Source organism: Muscardinus avellanarius, assembly GCF_963383645.1.
Source record: "Muscardinus avellanarius genome assembly, chromosome: 6".
NCBI classification, from domain to species: Eukaryota; Metazoa; Chordata; class Mammalia; order Rodentia; family Gliridae; genus Muscardinus; species Muscardinus avellanarius.
Genome location: NC_137791.1, coordinates 48,382,577 through 48,405,506, shown reverse-complemented (window position 1 = coordinate 48,405,506; position 22,930 = coordinate 48,382,577).

The following is a 22,930-nucleotide window of genomic DNA, read 5'->3' as shown; positions in this document are numbered from 1 at the left end:
TAAGAAAATACATTAAAGAAAGTAATCTCAGAAATTGTGACTGTATGTATGTTGAAAAACCTTAAGGTGAATGATAACTATATTTTGGCCTACAATTTATTTTAGCACAGCTCTTTGGTCCTTAATTTTGAGCATTCAGAGTATTTCCACAATTTTAAGTTCTCATATATTTTGGCAGATAGTTATTAAACAACACAGGCAGGCATGGTGGTGCATACCTGCAATTCCAGAAGCTAAGACAGAGGATCTCAGGTTTGAGGCCAGCTTCAATGACTTAGTGAGATGTTCTTTCAAAAATAAAAAATAAGGACTGAACCGACTGTGGTGGCGCATGCTTGTAATCCCCGTGCTTGGGAGGTGGAGACAGGAGGATCGAGCTGGTTCGAAACCAGCTTGGCTGGCTTAAGAGACCCTGTTTCCAAATAAAAATATAAAAATGGGTCTGAGAGTGTAACCCGAAGGTAGAAGGGCTTCCAAGAACCCCAGTACCACCAAAAAAAAAAAAAAAAAAAAAGGACTGAGGGTGTAGCTTAGAGATAGAATATCCCTGGGTTCAATCCTCAGTACCAAAACAACAACAACAACAAAAACAAAAACAACAAAAACAACAACAACAATTCCACGTTTTAAAATAAGTTTTACAAATATAATTAAATTATATTTAAAATTAATGATCAAAACTCATTTGTTATCAGATTTAAGACAATTTTATAGGAAAAAAGCAAATGAAATACAATTTTTTTTTTGTCAAACTGGTTGAATGGCAAACATGGATGTTGATGAAGTTAAAGTTGGCAAAATCCAATGAAAACATTATGTGGAAATCAATTTGGTATATATATATATATATATATATATATATATATATATATATATATATATATATTTTTTTTTTTTTCAGCACTGGGGATGGAACCCAGGGGCATTCTACCTCCGAGATTCACCCCAGCCCTATTTTTATTTTTTTAGTCTTTTTTATTTTTGGAACAGGGTCTCACTGAGTTTACAAAGGGCCTAAAAAGCTGTGGCTGTCTGCTAACCACAATCCTCCAGTCTCAGCCTCCAGAATGATGAGATTACTAACATGTGCAACCACAACCAGCTGGTATGTAAAGTTTATAATATGGTTTGTTTCATGCTGTACTAAAAAATTAAAATAAAAAATAGGGATGGGGATGTAGCTCAGAGGTAGAACACCCCTGGGGGTCAATCTCTAGTACCACACAGACGCAAAAACAAAACAAAACACAACACAACACAAAAAACTTTATCTGCTCCCTTGTTTCCCATTGAATTGAGGAACTGATAACTTTTATATAAAATGGAAAACTTAGAATTCACTTAATTAGCCATATTAATTTTTCTTTGCTGAAAGTAAAGAAATAATATCCAAAATATTTAAATCAATGCACAGAGCATATACAGTTAAGAAACAGAGGAATTAAAAGTTAATTCATAGCATGCAATAAAAACAATCTAAAAATATGCTACAAATAATGAGGTCATCACAAAGGACAAAGAGTCCCAAAATACTAAAAAATCAAATAAAAGCTACCATCACCTGAATTTATGTAATAACGTCATTATTAGTTTTTCTATTCTAGTTAGTAGTTTTCCCTACTAAAGTATTTAAAGCATTGACATTTTAAAATATAGAAACCTACCCATTGCCTAATTTAGTAAGGAGGAGAGGGCATTTTGACCTGGTATAAAGGAAATCATAAAGTTATAAAGAAAAGACTATAAGTAGAGAGTCAACTGGTAGTTTCCAGAGGCTGGGAGTAATGGAGAAGCTGGAGAGATGTTGATCTTAGGGTATAAAATTAAAATTAATCAGGATGAATAAGTTCTTGTGAGTTATGTGCAGCATATAATAATACTGTTGTGTACTTAAAATTGGTTAAAAGAGAAGATCTTAAACCTTATCACCACACAGAAAAATAACTATGTGAGGTGACACATATGTTAATTAGCTTCATAGTGACAATGATTTAACAATGTATATTATTTTTTATTGGTACACTATAGTTTCATATCATAATGTGGATCCTATTGACAATGGCATACATCACACAGTACTTATATCCCTTCTCTTTCAGTTCTTGGTTAATCTCACTTAACATAATGTTCCCCAGGTCTTTCCATCTTCTTAAAAATGACATGATTTTGTTCTTTATTGCTGAGTAGAATTCCACTGTGTGTATTTCCCATAATTTTTCAATCAATTTATCTTAGTTCCATTTAGCTTAGTTCCATTATATTGGCTATTGTGAATTTTGCTGCTATGAACATGGGTATGCATATGTTACTGTAGTTTTCTGATTTCACCCACTTTGGAAAGATAGCCAGGAGTGGTATAGCCAGATTATATGGTGTTTTCTAAGGTATCTTCACATTGAACTACATAGTGGCTGAACTGGTTTGCACTCCCACCAACAGTGTAAAGAGTCTTATTTCTGCACATCCTTAGCATTTGTTGTTATTTGACTTCCTTTTTTTTTTTGGTGGTACTGGGGTTCCTGGAAGCCCTTCTACCTCCGGGATACACTCCCAGATCTATTTTTACATTTTTATTTGGAAACAGGGTCTCCTAAGCCAGTGCATGTGGCTGGCTTCGAACCTGTGTGATCCTCCTGTCTTTGCCTCCCAAGTGCGGGGGATAACAAGCGTGTGCCACCATGCCCGGCCATTTGACTTCCTTTAGCTTGCCACTCTGATTGAGTGGTATAGCTAGATCATATGGTGGGTTCATTCCCAGTTTTCTAAGGAATCATCACACTGATTTTCATAGTGGATGAACTGGTTTGCACTTCCACTGACAGTGTAAAAGAGTTCCTCTTTCCCCCATATCCTTGCCAGCATTTGTTATTATTTGACTTCCTTTTGCTTGCCACTTTGACTGGGGTTAGATGGAATCTCAGTGTATTTTTTATTTGCATCTCCCTGATGGCTAATGATGTTGAACATTTTTTCATGTATCTAATGGACACTGTATCTCTTCTTTTGTGAAGTGTCTATTCAATTCAGTTGTACATTTCATGATTGGGTGATTTGTTTTGCTAGTGTAGAGTCTTTTGAACTATTTGTATATTCTGAATATTAGCCCTCTCTCAGAATGGTGGCTTATAAAGATCTTCTCCCATTCTATAAGCTTTCTCTTTAGGTTCTTGATGGTTTCATTTGATGAACAGAAACTTGAAGTTTGATGCCATCCCACTTGTTAATTCTTGTTTTAATTTCCTGTGCTTTGGAGGTCTTGTTAAGGAAGGTATTGGGGTGAGCCTATGCCCTCTTTTAATAACATCACAGTCTCTGGTCAAATTTCCAAGTCTTTGATCCATCTCAAGTTGATTATTGTGCATGGTGAGAGGTAAGGATTTAGTTCCATCTTTCCACAAATGGATAGCCAGTTCTCCCAGCACCATTTGTTTAAAAGGCTGTCTCTTCTCCAGCATATGAGTTTGGCCCATTTGTCAAAGATAAATTGACTATAAGTGTGTGAACTTGTTTCTGTATCTTCTACTCTGTTCCATTGGTCTGTATGCCTGTTGTTGTGTCAATATGCTTCCTGCATGGTTCATATTGCTGAGGATTGCTTTGGCTACTCTGGGTCTTTTCATTCTTCATATAAAATTCATTACTAAATTTTCTAGGTCTATGAAGAATATTGTTGGTATTTTGATAGGAATTGCATTGAATCTACAGATAACTTTTGGCAGGAAGACCATTTTGATGATATTTAGTCTGCCTATCCATGAGCAAGGGAGATCTTTCCATTTTCTAAGGTCATCTTCAACTTCTTTTTTAATGTTTTATAGTTTTCATTGTACTACTCTTTTATGTACTGTTAGGTTTATTTCTCAGTATTTTATTGGTTTTGAGGTTATTGTGAATAATATTGTTTTCTTTTTTTCTTTCATTATGGATTCATTGTTGGCATACAGAAAAACAACTGATTTCTAGATAGATTTTGTTTCTTGCAACTTTGCTGAATTGGTTAATCAGCTAGAATAGTCTTTTGGTTGAGTTCTTTTTGTCTTTTAGATAAAGAATTCTATCATTTACAAACAAGGATAATTTTAATTCTTCTCTCTTTTTTTTTTTTTGGTGGTACTGGGGGTGAAACCCAGAGGCTTTCTACCTCTGGGCTATACTCCCAGCCCTGTTTTATATTTTATTTGGAAACAGGGTCTCACTAAGTTGTTAAGAGCCTCACTAAGTAGCTGAATCTGGCTTCAAACCTGTGCAATCCTCCTGTTTCAGCCCCCCCAAGAGCAGGGATTACATGCATGCACCACCATGCCCAGCCTTCTTTTCCTATTTGAATTATTTTGATATTCTTCTCTTGTCTCATTGCTGTGGCCAGATTCTTGAGAACTATATTGAAAAGGAGTGGTGATAGTGGGCATCCTTGCATATTCCTGATTTTAGAGGAATTCTTCCAATTTCTCCCTTTTTAATATGATATTGGCTTTTGGTTTATTATATATTTCTTTAATTATGTTGAAATATGTTCCTTCTATTCCAATATTCTGCAATTCTTTTAACATGAACATTGAACAATGAACATGAACACTGAACAACTTAATCTCTTCTCGGGTCCTGGAATTTGCTTCTTTTTTCTTTCTTATGGTTTATTTCTTCAAATATTTTCTATAGTGTTAGCTTTGTACTCATGGATTTTTTGAGATTCTGCTTATCTTGAACACTTTGTTTCTCCATCAACTCTAAATAATAACTTTGATGGATATACCAGTTTTGGTTGAAAATTGTTTTCTTCCAGGGTCTGAATTACGTCATACCATTCTCTCCTGACATTCATGACTTGTGTTTTAAACGCTGGATAATGTTTATTGTTTTGCCCCTGTATTTCACCTGTTCTTTTGTTCCTACTGCTTTAAGATTCTTTCCTTAGCCTCTATGTTGGTCATTTTGATTATTACATGGTATGTGGAAGTCCCTCTGTGATTTTGTCTTCACAGTGTTCTGTATGTCTCCTGCATGTGGTTCTTCAAGTTTCTTTTCATGTTTGGATAAGTCTCTGAAATTATTTCTCTGAACAAATTACAGATATCCTTGGTCTGTGCCTCTCTCCCATCTTCAGTGACTTTTATTCATAAGTTAAGATATTTCATATTGTCCTATAGTTGTTGGATATTTAAGTTTTGTTGTTGTAATGTCTTCTAAATAATGTTGACTGTGCTTTTGGTTTTGAATGAACTGTCTTCTAACAGTGATATTCTGTTTTCCACTTTATCTAAACTTCCAGAATTTCTTTCTATTGCTGTCTTCATTTCATTTATTGATTCTTTCATTTCATTCTGGCCTCTTTCTGATTATTTCTTAATGTCTCCATTTTCTCTTTCATTTCCTGTACACATACTGTGAGGCATTTCATCACATTGAACATCAGGATTCAGAATTCTCCTTATACAATTTCTTGTAGGTCAGTATTTGTGATTTCCCTTAAATCTCACTGTTCCTAGTTCTCATATTTTCAGGGTTCTCAGATTTGTTTTTATGATATCTTGGCATATTTTGTGTTCGTGTGCTTTTGTGTATAATCTATCTGATCCAATTTTACCAGTAGGGATTTAGAAGTGTCTGCAGGTTCATGCATGAGTAAGCAATGCTTTTGTCAGTGATGAGGGTTAAGTAAAAGGGGAGGAGCTGGGGTGTTGGGTTCAGTGGTTGGGCAGAAGATATGATTAAGTAACATTTTAAGTATAATAAAGTAGTATCTGGTTGAGAATGAGAGAAGGTTAGATAGTAGGATTCTTGTGGTTAGTACAGAGTATTTAGGTATGGAGATATAATATAGCTTGAATATAAAACAGGAAGATATGGTAAAAGAAAGAAGTTTTCAGAGAAGAGAGTAGATAAGGTAGAGGAGGAATTTTGTAAAAGGAATGGAGAAGGAAGCAATCAAACATGCATAAAGTACAAAACAAGTTACAAAAACTTACAATTATGAATCAATGACAAAAAACAAAAGAAAAATAAAGAAAAAGAACAAAAATAACTAGCAAAAGTATGAAAGAAATTTAAAAAAAAAAGCAGTCCTGCTATTTTACATATATAGGGCCCAGGCCCCTATTATATCTGTAAGTCTGCTTATTGTGGTAGATTCTGGATTATATTCCAATGTCTCTCATTTGCTCTGTAACCTATTGTCAGCTTTTGGAGCCACTTTATGAGTATTTGTGCCCCTCTCTAATCTCTGACAGCTTTGGGCTCAGGTGTCAGGGTGTCGGGTGTTACTGTAAATGATTTTCATGTAGGTTCAGGGTTCTCAATTTTCCCACCTTGAGCTCTGTGCTTTCTGGCTCTGGGCTCCATATTCTCTGGCCCTAGGCTCTGTTCTTTCTGGCCCTGGGATCAACACTCTCTGGTACTGGGCTCAAAATCCTCCAGCCATGGGCTCTGTGCCTTCTGGCCCTGGCTATGTGCTCTTCATTCTGGGCTTTGCACTTTCAGGCCCTCAGCTCTGTGCTTTCTGGGATTAGGCTCTGTGATTTTAGGCCTGGGCTCTGTGTCTTCCCGCCCTGGGCCAGTGCCTCCCTATCTGCACTGGTGAAGGGTGTCCAGTATAATTTTGGAGCGACTCCCTGTATTCCTGTGCTGGGACCATGCCCTGAGCTCTATAGGCCTTTCCTGTGTTTAATTTAGTTTTGTAGAAATAAGAAATGATAATATCTAAATATTACTTTTGCAACCATATTATATGAATTAAATCAATGGTTGTAGATGACATTATCTGTGGCTGATTAACATCAAAGAAAAAAAGTCATCAGACATGTGACTCCTGACTCAATTCTACAGAGCACTAACTATAGAAAAGAAGACAAAGAGACAAAGAAGAGAGGAATGATTTGATCAAATCTCTAGGTTTACAGAAAATTACAGATCACATGGTGGAGAAACATTACTGTATACCATGTGAATATAACCAGTAAATGCCAGACTGTGATAATTTCTTCAGACTATATATAATTTCTTTAACAACCAATAAAACAAGAAGAATAAAAGAGACTGGGAGTGGCCAGAAAGAAGTGAAAGAAAGGAGAAGGAAAAGAGAAAAGGGGAAATATAGGTTAAAAGAATCTTAAGAGAAATATCAGTGAATGACAAAGTATTGAGCTACTCTAATTTCTGTTTAAACAAACTCTAAATATTTTTATTTGACAATCCAGAAAACTGTGACTTCCAGCTGGAGAGTTGATTGATCATAATAAGAAATTATTATTCATTTTTTAAAATCTGATAACAACATTGTAAGTATTAATAAAGAATTTTTATTTTAATAGATATACAATAAAATGCAAACAGGCAAAATCATATGATATCTTAGATTTGCTTCTAAATATAATCAAGGGGTGAGTGAAACCAACAAGGTATTGATAAAACAAAATTGACTATGCATTATTAATTATTAAAACTGGAAGTAAACATGTGGGTGTTCATTATACTATTCTTTCTTTTTGCATAATTTTCTTTTATTTTTTGCATAATTTTCATGATAAGAAAGCATAAAAATCTAAACAACAAATCATGTAAATGTAAAATGTTGATATCTCTGAAGTTTCTTTTATCAATGCATTATGAGTAATTGCTTTATTTGGACATAGTATGATAAGACATTTGCCTTACATCTACATTTTAAAATAATTTGATAGCCTGCAATTGACTGAAGCTCAGTTTCTAGGTTTGGCTGAGATTCTGCTAATTTTCTTAATAATATACTCTTTGTGTGCATGGAGGGAGGATTGAACCCAGCAGCATTCTACCTCCAAGCTCCACTCCCAGCCTTACTTATTTTTATTTTTTGTTGTTGTTATCTTGAGCAGGGTCTTACTAGATTGCTGAGAATCTTGCTATGTTGATAAGGTAGTCCTTAAACCTACAATACTCCTGTCTCAGCCTCCCAAGTACTGGAATTACAAGTATGTACCACCATGTTAGCACAGTAAAATACTATAAAGTTAGGTTGCAAGTGTTTGCATACTAAAGTAGGTTACAGGTTGCTACTTATGGAAATAGCTTTAGGGCAAATTTATTTTAATTTAACAAAGGGTCTGAGAGTGAAAACTTGGAAAGCTTTTGGTAAGTAACTCAAGCCTACTTTAGGTTAGTAGATTGAATAAAGTTTGTTCAGAATTTAGAGCTTACAATTTTCCCACCAACACAAAATTATACTGCAAATATTTGCGTTGGTCTTGCAATAAATATTTCAGTTCTTCAGAAACACTCAATCTTCTGGATTCTTTCTCTAGCAGAAATTTTATGGCTTTATTTCAATGAATATAGATATCTTTTTCTTCTTGATGGACAAAACAAAACAACAACAACAAAAAAACCAAAGCAACAAGCAAACAGACAAAAACACCCACAAAAGTCAAAACTGCCAGAAATAAAAAGTCTTTGATGCTGACAAAATTGTGGAGAGGAGATACTCAGTTAAGTTCACTGGAGTCTGTTAAATCTGGAAGATGTTTTTCCATCATCCAGCCCTCCTCTGTGTACTTCTCTTGGAGTATAGGCTTGTTCTATTTGTTAGTGATTTCCTGCCACTTGAGGAAAAAACTTTTACCTACTCAGAACAACTTCCCTAAGCAACAGATTTCCCATTGTTTTCCCTCTGGTATCTCAATTAGGTTTCACGCTGTGGTGATAATCAGGTTTCCTCCTGCTTGACTCACTTGAGGTTATAAAATCTACTACACGTGATGATTTTCCTAAATTGTCTAGATCCCACCCTACTATCTGGGATTTGGATTCATCAAGGTCATGGTTAATCCGGCAACTTAAAACCCAAATCACTGAATAATTACAGCTCTTTAGTGCTACTCTGGTCACAGCATGCCCCAAGTAATTGGTAATTAAAGCAAGGGAAATTTTTTTTTCTTGAAAGGTTTTACTTATATAAATCTAATATCATCTTTATCAAGATGTATTCATTCCACTTTTATTGTGGTATCTACAATATATTCAAAATGCATGCCTGACCAATACCTGGGGTTATTACTCTGCAAAAGATAGCCCAATCAGAGTCAGACCAGAGATGATGATGTTTATTATAGAGGAAAGCAAATAAAAAGTTTTCTAACAAAAGGATCTAAAAGTTGCTGGCAATGCAGCTAGGCCATGTGTAAGCAAGAGTATTCAAGGAATATTTTATTTTTATTTATGTTGGCTATGAAACAAATATTGTGCAGTTGCATCAGTGGATTTTATGTGTCAGGCACTATTTCCTGTGGCACCCAATCACGGTGGAGCTATTAAAAGCAAAGTGTGGCATTTGAAGAGGCTGCCCTCTCTGATGAGAAGGAAAAAAAAAACCCAGGAGGGTTGACAAAATGAATATTGATGAATGTCTCTACTCCTTTCTAAAGCTATTTGAGTATTCCTATTTTAGCAAACACAAACTCTGACTGGAAGGTAGTTGGAGGCAATAGCTTCAAAAAGACGAAGAGATGGAAGAGGAACTTTACTAAGCAGATGACATCATGAAGATGTAATGATGTAATGCATATTCAAGAATGAAAGCTAGAAAGTTTTTATATTATTATAATATACTTAACATATTATAATATATTATATCTATTATATTATAATATAATAATGTTTATTATATTATTTTGCAGATTGGACACCCTGCTCCTTCTATGCAAGAGCAAAATACATAGAATGAGATGAGATGTGCATGTTACACTGAGAGTGTTTGTGCCAACCAGCATATCATGGCCACATCAGCGCAGCTGACACTAGGAACAGGCAAATAAAAATGTCCTGGAAAGAACACATGTCAGGAGAGTGCAGGCAGAGAGGCAGCCATGATTTATCACCTGCTCTGCATGCAATTTGGTGGAATTACATGGCAGAGAGTGGCTTGTAATAAGGCCAGGGAAGGCAGAGCTCACACTCCTGAGATCTGGGCCAAGCTCCTCATACTGCATTCCCAGGCAGGTCTCTGTATCCTCAGATCCCTCTGCCTCCTTCCAGAGAGCTGGAGCACTGGAGACAAAAACATTGGCTTTTAGCTGGTTATTAATTGCTATACACATTTGCTGCTATCATATGACTCAAGAACCTTACAGTATAAATAATTAAAAGCTTGGCTCTCTATGGACATGAACCAATGCAATAATAATAGTCTCTTCAGAGCATCTCTAAACACCATATGGATGCTAAAATTAGACACACCTCTCCTGCAAATACACATACACACATTCTCAGTAACTTAGCTCACTAATTTTGACTCACTTGAGTTGTTAGTGAATGCTTTTCTGAAAAACCTATCACTATGTTCTGAATTTTAAAGAATTTTCTTACACTGTAATTAAAAAGACAGCAAGTGATTAAATGTTTTACTCGAGCACCCTTGATAATTCCATAATAACAAATATACACTTTTTATACTTTTGTGGGCATCATAATTTTATATCATAATGAGGGTTTCAGCGGGATAAAAACATACATGCACACAGCACTAGACATGTATTTTTGATCTATCTAGTAGATAGATATCAGAAAAACTCTGTGTTCTAAATGAGCTAACTAAACAATTTCGTGAGCGGAAGGTTTTCACAACAAGACAATGGTGTTCCCTTTTTCCCAGAATTCAGGCACATCAGCTTCACAGGCCCAATCAACTGTCAATGTACTATTTGTTCTCTTCTCTGCCTCAGCTCACTCACGGCTTTAGCCTGTTGAAAGGAATGAATTTCTAATGGTGAAATTATAGGCATTTTGACAGGCCAATGGAGAGATATTTTGAGGGTGGGGGAGATTCCTAGCATCCCTCAAATTCAAATGACAACAAACAGTGGGGTTTAATTTCTTCAGTCCAGGTTTTTGCAGGATTCTTGTCAGTCAAAGACATTCACAGAACACCTGCCCCATATACAATATTTCTCTTCACATACTAATTCCCTGCCTGACACTTGACAGTTTTTATAAAGAAAGATGGGAAGCTGAGCATTTGCTCCATAGGACAGAAATTTGATTCATAGCAATTTGCTTATTTAGAATGAAATTCTACAATGGCAGAATCCTTCCTTTCTATGAGTTTTATTGTAAAGGAATGTTGCTTGTTCTTCAATTTGAGCTTGGTTCTTAATTTTCATAAAGGAGGATTTTTGTTTTTCTTCTAAGTATATTTGAGTAGGCCTTTAAGAGATGTCCAAGAGCATAAACTATTGTTGAAAACAGCTCTAACTTATTCTAATCATCTTTGTGTAAAACAATAGGGAGAGGAGTAGCTAAAATACTGTGTAACATTTACACAATTTATGGCTTGAATTCTAGCATATATTAAACCAACATATTTCTTGCACCCTTTGAGGCAACTTTGAGGCCCAATTAACATCAGGTATTGTTTTTTTTCTGTCAGTAAATGGGTCTTGCTGGTGGGATATCTGTGGATTGGCTACTTTTTACAAAGCTAGATTTCTTATTAATTTCATATGATTCCTAGGTTCCCATGATGGACACTATCCAATATTTAAAAACTGGAGAAAGAACCCATAGGAATATATACTACAATACTTTCATTAATTTGCTGAGTTAGTATGTTGTTATATAAAATGAGGAAAGTAAATCTGAGTCTTTTAGATACTATAAAGTTCATATAATGAAATAGATTAAGAACCTCAAGAGAGAGCCGACAGAATGAGAGAACATCTTGGCCAGCTACTCCTTTGATAAAGGACTAATATCTCGAGTATCAAAAAACTCAAGAAACTCATTGCCCTCCCCAAAAATAACCCAATAAAGATGGTGAAGTAAAATAGACACTTCACAAAAGAAGAAATATAAATGGCTAATAAATATATAAAAAAATGTTCAACATCATTAGCAATCAGAAAGATGTGGATCAAAACTACCCTGAGATTTCAGCTTGATCCTCCTGTCTCAGCCTCCCAAATGCTGAGATTACAAGCATGCGCCACCATGCACAGCTTTAATACACTTTTATTGATGCATTTTAATTATACATCATAATGAGGTATAGAAGCATACAGGCACAGAATACTTAGTGTTTCCCTCTCTTTGCGTCAGAGGCTTTTCTAGATTTCATAGTAAGTGAATGGCTCAGTATTCGCTGCCGCACCTTCTTCCCAGTCTAAAACTGAGCAAGGCTCGTTTTAGCAGGAATGCTGCACAGCAGACATTCCCTGGAACAGGTGAGTGACATCTCCTGGGGAATAGTATTAGGCATGGGGATTTGGGGATTTTTTGAAATTGGCCTTGTTACCAAAAAGATACCTGAGACTTATGCTATTAATGGCCCCAAATTGTTTAGAATAATTCAAGATTTACTCCCTGAAAATTTGACATTTATGTATGGGTTACACGTAAATTTCCAAATGACCGATCTAACAAGAATTCTATAAAGACTCAGACAATAACAAACAAAACAAGCCTTTAAGGCAACCAATTCTCCCCAGGATTTTCCCAAACAAATATTAACAATAAACCTAATACAGAGCCAAGATAAGTTGTTCCCACTGTCATGAGTTCTGAGAAGCTAACATATTTAATCAGAGGTAGGCTATGGTAGAGTGACTACTGACCCCCCAGTAACCCTACCCCCTTTGGGTTGTACTTGGGACATAGGAAAGTATGAAACGTTCTTCTCCTTAGTAGTGCCTATTGATTAAAAAACAATAACATGTATTAATCAGAAAGTATAATGCTTAGTATAGGATATTATTTTGACATTATATTAGTAGTTAATAAACTTCTGATCTTTTCCATGGTTGCTTGTAAGAGGAAATATTCCCTTAAAAAAAAAACTGGCCGTCTGTCACCTTGCCTTGATGTATTAATTCTTTGTATACTTACTGATATATTAATTCTGGAAAAATTATAAAAGTAATTGCTTGCCAAAACCAAAAATAAATAGAGCAGCTTCACTCTCCATTGAGTCTGTGTACTGTTTCTCTGCCGTACTTGGCCGACTCCTCACTCCACCACTCGTGGACCCCTGAAACTTGCTAGGCCTGGACCCCGGCAATTTACAATTTTTTTTTGTTTAGGGGGAGTGGTAAAAAAAGCCTTGCTTCTTTGACCCAGAACAATTATTTGAATAGTTTAGTCATGTTTTGATTGTCAATATCCCATTTTTTATAACTGTGCTGTGTTCCTTCATGTATAGCCATTCACATATCGATGCACATTGAGGTTATTTATAATTTTAGGCTGTTTCCAATTCATAAAGCTGCCATGAGCATTTGTGTACAAGTCTATGTAAACATATTTATATTTTTCTTGAGAAAATGCCTTACACAGAATAGGTATGCTTGTTATATTATTTTTCAAGTTAACTACTATGGACTGAATGTGTCCTTATCCCCAAATCCTCAGTCTGATAGAGTCTATCTGTGAGGTTTTTGGAAGGAGGTTAGGTCATGAGAGTGGAGTCCATGAATGGAGTTAGTGGGATTTCAAGGGGATAAAGAGTACAGAGCTCTCTCTTTCCACTGTGTGAGAGTATAAGGGAAAAAAATGGCTTTTTGCAACTCTGAAGAAACCCTTAGCAGCAAAGCCTTCCATAAGAGTGAGAAATAAATTTCTGTTATTTCGAAGCCAATCAGTGTATTCTCTTCTATGGTAGTTGTGTGTGTGTGTGTGTGTGTGTGTGTGTGTGTGTGTGTGTATTGGGGGTTCATACTGGGTGTTTAGCTCAGGGACATTATACTTCTAAGCTAGATCCCCAGCCCAGTTTATTTTTTATTTTAAAACAGGGTTTTGCTTAGTTGCTGAAGGTCTTGCTGAGTTTCTGAGGCTTGTCTTGAATTTGCAATCCTTCTGTTTTACCCTTCCAAGTACTGGCATTACAGGTTTGCACCACCATGCTCATTTATGCAGTTTTGTTACAGCAGCCAGAGCTAATATGCTAACACACTGTTTTCCAAATAGGTAGTATTATTTTGTATTTTATTAAATTAAAAAAAAATTATAGCCGGGCATGGTAGTGCACACTTGTAATCCCAGCATTTGGGAGGCTGAGACTGGAGGATCGCGGTTCAAGGACAGCCTCAGCTACTTAGTGAGGCCTTCTGCAACTCAGTGAGACCCTGTTTCAAAATAAAGAATAAAAAATAGGGCAGGGGGTGTAGCTCGGAGGTTGAATGCCCCTGGGTTCCATCCCCAGACCCGACCCGAAAAAAAAAATTATGATGACTAATCTCTTCAATAACACTTGACACAGCAGTCTTTTAAAAATTTTAGCCATTTCAATTGCGGTGCTTTTACATTTTTCTTGTACTAATTTGTCTGGAAGCTGAACTTTGGGATTATGAGTAACAAAAAGGAAAACTTTCTCATTTCTCATTTCTCATATCACCACAGAAAACCCAGAAACAAATAGTTATTTATATTCTTCCTTTATCTCTAAAACATAGCTGTATTTCTCTATTTTATTCACTGTTATAATGATTTTATTAATTTTTGAAAAGCCATATGAATATATATACATATTTTACCCATTAAGTTTAGTGTTCACATTTTAATTTTTTTTTCATTCAACTTTCCACATCCTAATAATATTGCTTACAATTATTAATAACTCTCATGTCCCAGACTTAAGATACATAGTTTTATATAACTCATGTAAATACCTTACAAAAATAGTTTAAAATTGGTGTTATTTTTCTCATTGATAAGTAAGTTTTAATAGAGAACTAACAATGGCCCAATCATAAAACTATCAATTAGCAGACACCAAACTTGATTCAATAAATTTCTGACTTTATAGTATCTTGTTAACATCTTATCTTATAAATTAACTCAGTTGGAAAGAAAAATATGACTGAATTTTAATAGTATGGAACGAAATTCTTAATTACATGTCCAAAAAACCACTAAACAAATATAGTTAGAAAGGGTAAATCAACTCAAAAATACCCAACAGGGCATAAGAAACCAAGACTGTAAACACAGAGCTCCTATACTCTGCTATGGAATACCTATGAACTCTCATCAGATTATGTAATTTATTTTTATTTCATTTAAGATGCTCGCCTCTCTAAGTTGGAGTTGTGTTACAAGAACTCTAAGATAAACTACACTTTTGAGACACTTTATTCTACTAGGAAAGAAAACACAACGAAACATGTTGAACGACCTCCCACTCAGGCAGTGTCAATTGCAACTGACAGAGATAAATCGCAGAAAGAGAGCAGAAGATGGTCTGATGGGTCCAAACACGACAGAAGCACGTCGTATCTGCGAGCATCAGTTAGAACATTTGAAAAAACAAAACAACTCAACGGAGGCAATCGAGATCCCCCACTTAGATTGCTTTGGCTTGTTTTAATTCATTATAGCTACAGGCAATGAAATAAAGCTATAAATAAAGCTAGAAAAGCTATAAATAAAGTTAGGAAAACCCAGTCAAGATATTGGAGATTTCTGTGAACTTATATAAATTAAAATATTCAAAAACAGTTACTCATTATCAAAATTTCAGGTCCTGAATTTTATATTTAAAATTTAAAATTAAGTGCTGTGTGCATGTATATTCCTATCACAGTGAATTACATTATGATGTGAGATTATAATGCACCAATAAGGTAAAAAAATAATTAAAATTATAGGTATGAGAAAGAAAATTTGCTTACTAAATAAATCTTCAGGATCTATAACAAAGTTTTTATTTTAGAGCTCATAAAAATGAGCTTTATTTTCTACTTTGGACTACAATTTGTAAAATTTGTCATCACCTTACATGGTATAGATAAAACATACTAAATATATTCAAGATGATTCTGGAGATGCAGTTGGATATTTTGGACCATAATTGCATATTGAATGACCATTAGAATTATATAGCCAACATGTCCTTAATGTCATGGTAGATATTGAATAATAGCTTGGGTTTTTATTAAAATAATTGATGTCAGCAATGAAAACAACTTTATAATATCTTCAGTTTAATTTTCTTATTCTTTTTGAACAAAATGAGCCTCTGAAATGGTCATAAACTAGATTCCATTGTGAAAGATGACTGCAGTTCAACAGACAAGTCCTTTGGCAACTCTCAGGCATAGAATAAGTTGTGTGACCCTTGACATGCTACCTACATTCTGTAAGACTTGATGTTTTTTCAAACATAAACATAATATATATGTACATATATTTTAGAATTTTAATAAATGCTTTAAGTAACCTACTTATTCTAATATAGTTGCCTTTATTTGCTGTATCATTGAGACAAAAATAAGCTAGAGCCGGGCGTGGTGGCGCATGCTTGTAATCCCCGCACTTGGGAGGCAGAGACAGGAGGATTGCGCAGGTTCGAAGCCAGCCACGCGCACTGGCTTAGGAGACCCTATTTCCAAATAAAAATGTAAAAATAGGTCTGGGAGTGTAGCCCGGAGGTAGAAGGGCTTCCAGGAACCCCAGTACCACCAAGCTAGAATTAATTTCTTTGCTTAGAATTTATTTTTACATATGTAAAAAGATCATTGACTTATTTAAGTATTCATTGAAATTATTAAAGCAATACATTGTTTATGAGTTATCAAAATTTACTATACTCAGAACCTGGATATTTTAAATTAGTTTTAAAGTTAAATTGTTTGATACTTTGCTTTTTTGCTTTTTAATTTTTTAAATTTATTATAACTTAAATGCATTACTTAGCATTTAAGATTTTTAATAATTTGCTTTTATTGGTGCATTATAGTCTAACATCATAATGTAAATCACTTTGACAGTGACATACATGTACACACCATTTGGTCTCTTCTCCAGATTCCCCATTTCCTCCCTTCCTGATTAAGAGTACTGATACTGACATTGATATATTTACACATAGTTGATGGTAGTATTTCCATTATTAAACTTCAGTCTTCCCCCCTTCCTTCCCTTAGACCATCTTTCTGGCTCCACTGACGTTTCTCCTCCATTGACTGGTATTCCAATTACTACCTGGCTTTCACATATTAGAGAAAAACATGTGACCCTTCACTTTCTGTGATTGGCTAATCTCACTTAATATTCTCCAGCTCCTTCAATTTTCTTGAAAATGATATAATTTTGTTCTTATTTGTTGCTGAGTAGGATTCCATTGTATATATTTCTCATAATTTTGTAGGCCATTCATCTGTTGATAGACATCTAGGTTGGTTCCATAATTTGGCTACTGTGAACTGTGCTGCTATGAGCATGGGTAAGCATATATTACTAGTAGTTCTCTGATTTCAATCCCTTTGAAAAGGTATCCAGTAGCAGTATAGCTGGATCATATGGTGCGTCTATTCCCAGCTTTCTAAGAAATTTCCACACTGATTTTTATAGTGGCTGATCTACTTTGTAATCCCACCCACAGTGTAGAAGAGTTCCTATTTCCTCACATCTTCCCCCACATTTGTTTCTTGACTTCTTAATGATTGTCATTCTGATTGGGTCATTCTCTCCAACTGCTAATGATGTTGAACATTTTTTCATGAATCTATTGGCCATTTGTATCTATTCATTTGTAAAGTGTCTATTTAGTTCAGTTGCCCATTCTTTTATTTTTTATTGTTTTTATTGGTGCACTATAATCTCACATAAGTCATGTTGACAATGGTATACATACACACAGTATTTGGTGTCCCCCAAACTTTTCATTCCCTCCCTCCCAATACCAAATACACAGGTTGACAATGGTATATTCATAGATATACACATAGTTGATGCTATTATTTCCATTAATTAACTTTAGTCTTCCTCTTCTATTACCCTTTTCCCTGGTTCCACTGAGGATCTGCTTTATTATCTGAAGTCCCTCTGGTATCCCAAATATTCCCTAGCTTGAGCATATTAAAGAAAACATATGTCCCTTCTCTTTCTGTGCTTGGCTAATCTCACAACATAATGTTCTCCAGGTTCATCTTCTTGCAAATGATATAATTTTGTTTTTCGTTATTGCTGAGTAGAATTCCACTTTGTGTATTTCTCATAATTTTGTAATCCATTTATCTGTTTATGGACACCTAGGTTGGCTTTGCTATTATGCACTATGCTGCTATGAGCATGAGCATGCATATATTACTGTAGTTCTCTGGTTTCAACCCCTTTGGAAAGATACACAGTAGTGGTATAGCTGGATCATAGGGTGGATCTATTTCCATATTTCTAAGCCTACTTCTTGATTGGGTTATTCATTTATTTTAGTGTAAACTCTTTTAAATTCTTTGCATATTCTAGATATTAGGCTTCTATCAGAGGAATAAATGGCAAAGATCGTCCATTTTGTAGGTTTTCTTTTAAGAATCTTGATAGTTTCTTTTGATGTGCAGAAACTTAAGTAATGTAATACCACTTTTTATTTCTTGTTTTAATTTCCTGAGCTTTGGGTTTTTTGTTGAGGAAGTTTCTACCAATTCCTATTTGTTGGAGTGTTAAATCTATTCCCTTCTCTAGTAGCTTTGTAGTCTCTGGTCTAACTTTTAGGTCCTTGATCTATCTCAAGTTAACTCATATGCAGGATGAGAGACAAGAATTTAGTTCCATTTTCTACAAATGGATAACCAGTTTTCCCAACACCACTTGTTAAAGAGGATGCCTTTCTTCAATGTATATGTATGACACCTTTGCCAAAAATCAATTGGCTGTAAGTGTATAGATTTATGTATTTTCTATTCTGTTTTATTGGTTTATGTTTCTCTTTTTGTGCCAGTACCATGCTATTTTTATTACTATAATTCTGTAGTACAATTTGAAGTCAGGAATTATAATGCCTCCTACATGGTTGTTATTGCTGAGAATTGCTTTGGCTATTTTGTTTCTCCATATGAAGTTTATGACTAACTTTTCTAGGTCTATGAAAATATTGGTATTTTGATAGGAATTCCATTGATTCTGTAGATCACTTTTGGTAGAATGACCATTTTAATAATTAGTTTGCCTATACAAGAACAAGGGATATCTTTTCATCTTCTATTATCTTCAATTTCTTTCTTTATTGTCTTATAATTTTTATTGTAGAATTCTTTTACTTCCTTGTTTAGTTGTATTCCTAGGTATTTCACTGGTTTTGAGGTTATCGTGAACAGATTTGATTTTTGTATTTCCTTTTCAGTAGATTCATGGTTGTCATATAGAAAATCTACTGAACTTTTAAGTTGATTTTGTATCCTGCTACTTTTCTAAATTTGTTAACTAGATCTGAGTCTTTTTGTTGAATTTTTTGAGTCTTCTAAATATAGGACCAGGACATCTGCAAATAAAGATAATTTTAATTCTTCTTTTTATATTTGAATTCTTTTAATATCTTTTTCTTGTTCTGTTGCTCTGGCAAGAGTCTTGAGGATTATATTGAAAAGGAGTGGTGATAGTGGGCATCTTTGTCTTGTGCCTAATTTAAAAGGGAATTCCCACAGTTTTTTCTTGTTCAATATGATGTTGGGTTTAGATTTATTGTACATTGCCTTAATGATGTTGAAATATTTCTTCTATTTAATTTTCCTGCATTCTTTGCAGTACTGAAGATGAAACTGAGGGGCATTCTACCTCTGAGGTATACCACCAGCCCTATTTTTAAATTTTATTTTGAAACAGGGTCTCACTGAGTTGCAAAGGGCCTCACAAATTAGCTGAGGCTGTCTGTGAACTGTGATCCTTCTGTCTCAGCTCCCCAAATGCTGGGATTACAAGTGTGCACCACTATGCCCAGCTTCTGCATTTTTTTTTTTAGCATGAGTGGGTCCTAGATTTTTGTCAAATGCTTTTTCAGCATCTATTGACATGATCATATGATTTTTCTTCCTAGTTCTACTTATGTAGATAATAACATGTATTGAATTGGGTTTGTTGAACCAGCCTTGCTTTCCTGGGATGAAACCTACTTAGTAATAGTGTACAATTTTTTCATTGTGGTTTTTAATGAGCATATAAAATATTTTGTTTAAATTTTTTGCATTTATGTTCATCAATGATATTGGTCTGCAATCTTCTTTTCTTGAATTTTCTCAAAATTTACCATATTCAGAGTCTGGTTATTTTAAGTCATTTTAAAGCTTAAACCTGTTGCTCTTAAAATTTTTTTTAAAAAACAACATAGTACCCTTCCTTATGCAGTTGGAAACCTAAATGTTACAACATATCTTAAAAAAGTGTTTTACTCTTGCTTACAGAATAGGAGAAAATCTCTGACAGCTACACTTTTGACAGATAATTATTACATAAAGAACTTAAAATACATAATGAATACATAAAGAACTCAAAAAAACACAAAATACTAAGTAATCTAATCAATAAATTAGCAAATGAAATGAAGAAACATTTCTCAAACAAAGAAATACAAATGGCCTACGGATATATAAAAAAGTTTAATATATTTAGCAATCAGGGAAATGCAAATTAAAACTACCCTGAAATTTTACCTCATTTCATTTAAAATGGCAATCATCAAGGATACAAATAATGAAAATGCTGCTGTGTATGTAGAAAAAGGGAAAAATTAAGCCTAGTTAGTGGGATTCTACATTACTGTAATCATGTTGGAGATATGTATAGAAGACTAGAAATGTTACTTCCATATGACCCAACTTACTATGTCTTTGTATTTATCCAGAAGAATTAAAGTCAGAATAGTATAGTAATATTTACATACTATGTATATAGCAACACAATTTACAATATTAAAATTTATAGTTTATAAGTTATGGAGCTAGCCCAGGTGTTCTTCAAAAGATAAATGGATGAAGTAAATATAGTATAAATAAACAACTGAGTTTTCCTCAGTCATAAAAATAAATTATATCATTTTCAGGAAAATGAATAGAACTGGAGAGCATCATGCTGAAATAAACTAGATTCAAAAAGTAAAGACTTATATGTTTTCTTTCAAATGTGGAAGCCAGAGATTAAAAAAAGAATGGAAATGGATCTTATAAAAATAGAAGCAAGAGCAATAGCATGGTGGAAAGAGGTTGGGGAAGGGAGGAGAGGGTGTGGGGAAGCATAGGGAAGAAATCATTCTAAATTACTCTATATATGTATATGAAGATATCACTAGGAATTCTACTTTTATGTGTAATGATAATGCACCAGTAAAATTAATAAAAATCATGCTCTGTTTTTATTTCTAAGATTGTCTCCTACATTGTCAACACTCATTTTTTAACTATTGATACTAGCACTATACTATTATCTAAATGTAAAATTTCAACTTTTTCTCTCATTTTAATCACAACTGCTAAGGATGTAAGTAACTTTTGTTCAAGGTCAATAGGAAGTTTCTGACAAATATATGCTCAGATATATGTCTTCTTTTGAGTTTTAAAACTCTTATTTATGATCTTTAAACAGTATAAATTTTATTTATATGCTTTTTGCCCATACATAAAATATGCACTATAAAATTTAGTTTTCTTTTTAAAAATTTTTATTGGTGTATTACAGTTGTACATGATAATGAGATTCATAGTGATACATTCATATACATATAAAGCAATTTTTGTTCTGTGCCCTCTTCTCTCCTTCTTCCCTGATCTCTTCTCTTTCTCTACTGGTTTCTTTGCTCATTTTATGAGGCCCCATTTCTTTCTTTTTTTCTCTCTGATTTCCACACGTGGGCCCTTGGTTTTCTGAATCTGGCTCACCTCACTTAGAATGATGTTATCTAGTTCAATTCATTTTCCTGAAAATGACATTCCTTGGTATCTTTTCAAAAAACTTAAAGTCATAATATGATAGTAATACATTCATACCCATGTTAATTGCAGCACAATTCAAAATATCCACCTAATGAAACCAACCTAGGAATTAGGCAACTGATGACTAAATAAAGAAGATATATGTGTAACAAAAAAGTTTCACTCTGCTATTAAAATTAACAAAATTGTGTTGATATTCAATGTCTTAATGATGTTCTTGTTTCATGAAAAAGTCATTCATATTTGCCCCTGATTTCTTTGTATTTTCTTCTGCTTTTTTATTTTTTTATTGCAGTCATACATCTTAATGGAGTAACATTGGTAGAGGCATACACGCACATATCACTCATTTAGCCCTTTCCCAATTCCCGTCCAATTCCCTTCCCCCTTCCTTCTTCTCATGTTTGACTTACTGATTGACTCTGATATGTTTATGAATGTATATAATGTAGATTAGTGAATTTCCCTCTTCCCCTCTCTCTTTACCCTCAGTTAGACTGGCTTATTTGCTCATCTATGGTTTCTCCTTTGTCTAGAGTTCTTCCTAAGACTCTGTTTTCTCCTTAGCTTCTGAATATTAGGGAGAGCATCTGATATTTTAATTTTTGTGACTGACTAATGCATAATGTTCTCCATTTCTATAATTTTGTTCTTCTTTATGCCTGAGTAAAATTCCATTATGTAAATATCCTATAGTTTTGTTATCCATTCATCTGTTGATAGACATCTCACTTAGCATGATGGAAATCTCACTTAACAAATGAGCTATATGAGAAATGATTGCTTAACATAAAACATGCCTTGTGACTAAAGACAGGAATATTGTTAGATTCCCTAAACTGTGGTACATACATAAAAGGGATTACTACTCAGTAATGAAAAGAAGCACTTAACTTACTGATGCTGACCTTAAACCTGCGTCCCTACTGTTTTAGTTGCCAAAGTACTAGGATTATAGGCATGTTACACCATGTCTGTCTTAATATGTTTTTTTTTATTTGAAATTAAGGTTTTTATTTTGACATAATTATAAAAGCTCATACAGTGTGGGTAATTGATGCTCATCACTTTCCTTTCACTCATATTGCTCAAATAATAACATCTTGCAAAACTTTAGTCTAATATCACATGCAGGGTGTTTATATAAGATGCAGTGAACATATACACCATTTCTATCACCACAGGACTCCTTTACTACAGCATAGATTTCCCTCTGCTTCCTTCCCATTCCCCTTAACCCCTGGGAAAGCTCAATCTATTTTCCTTAATAATTATCT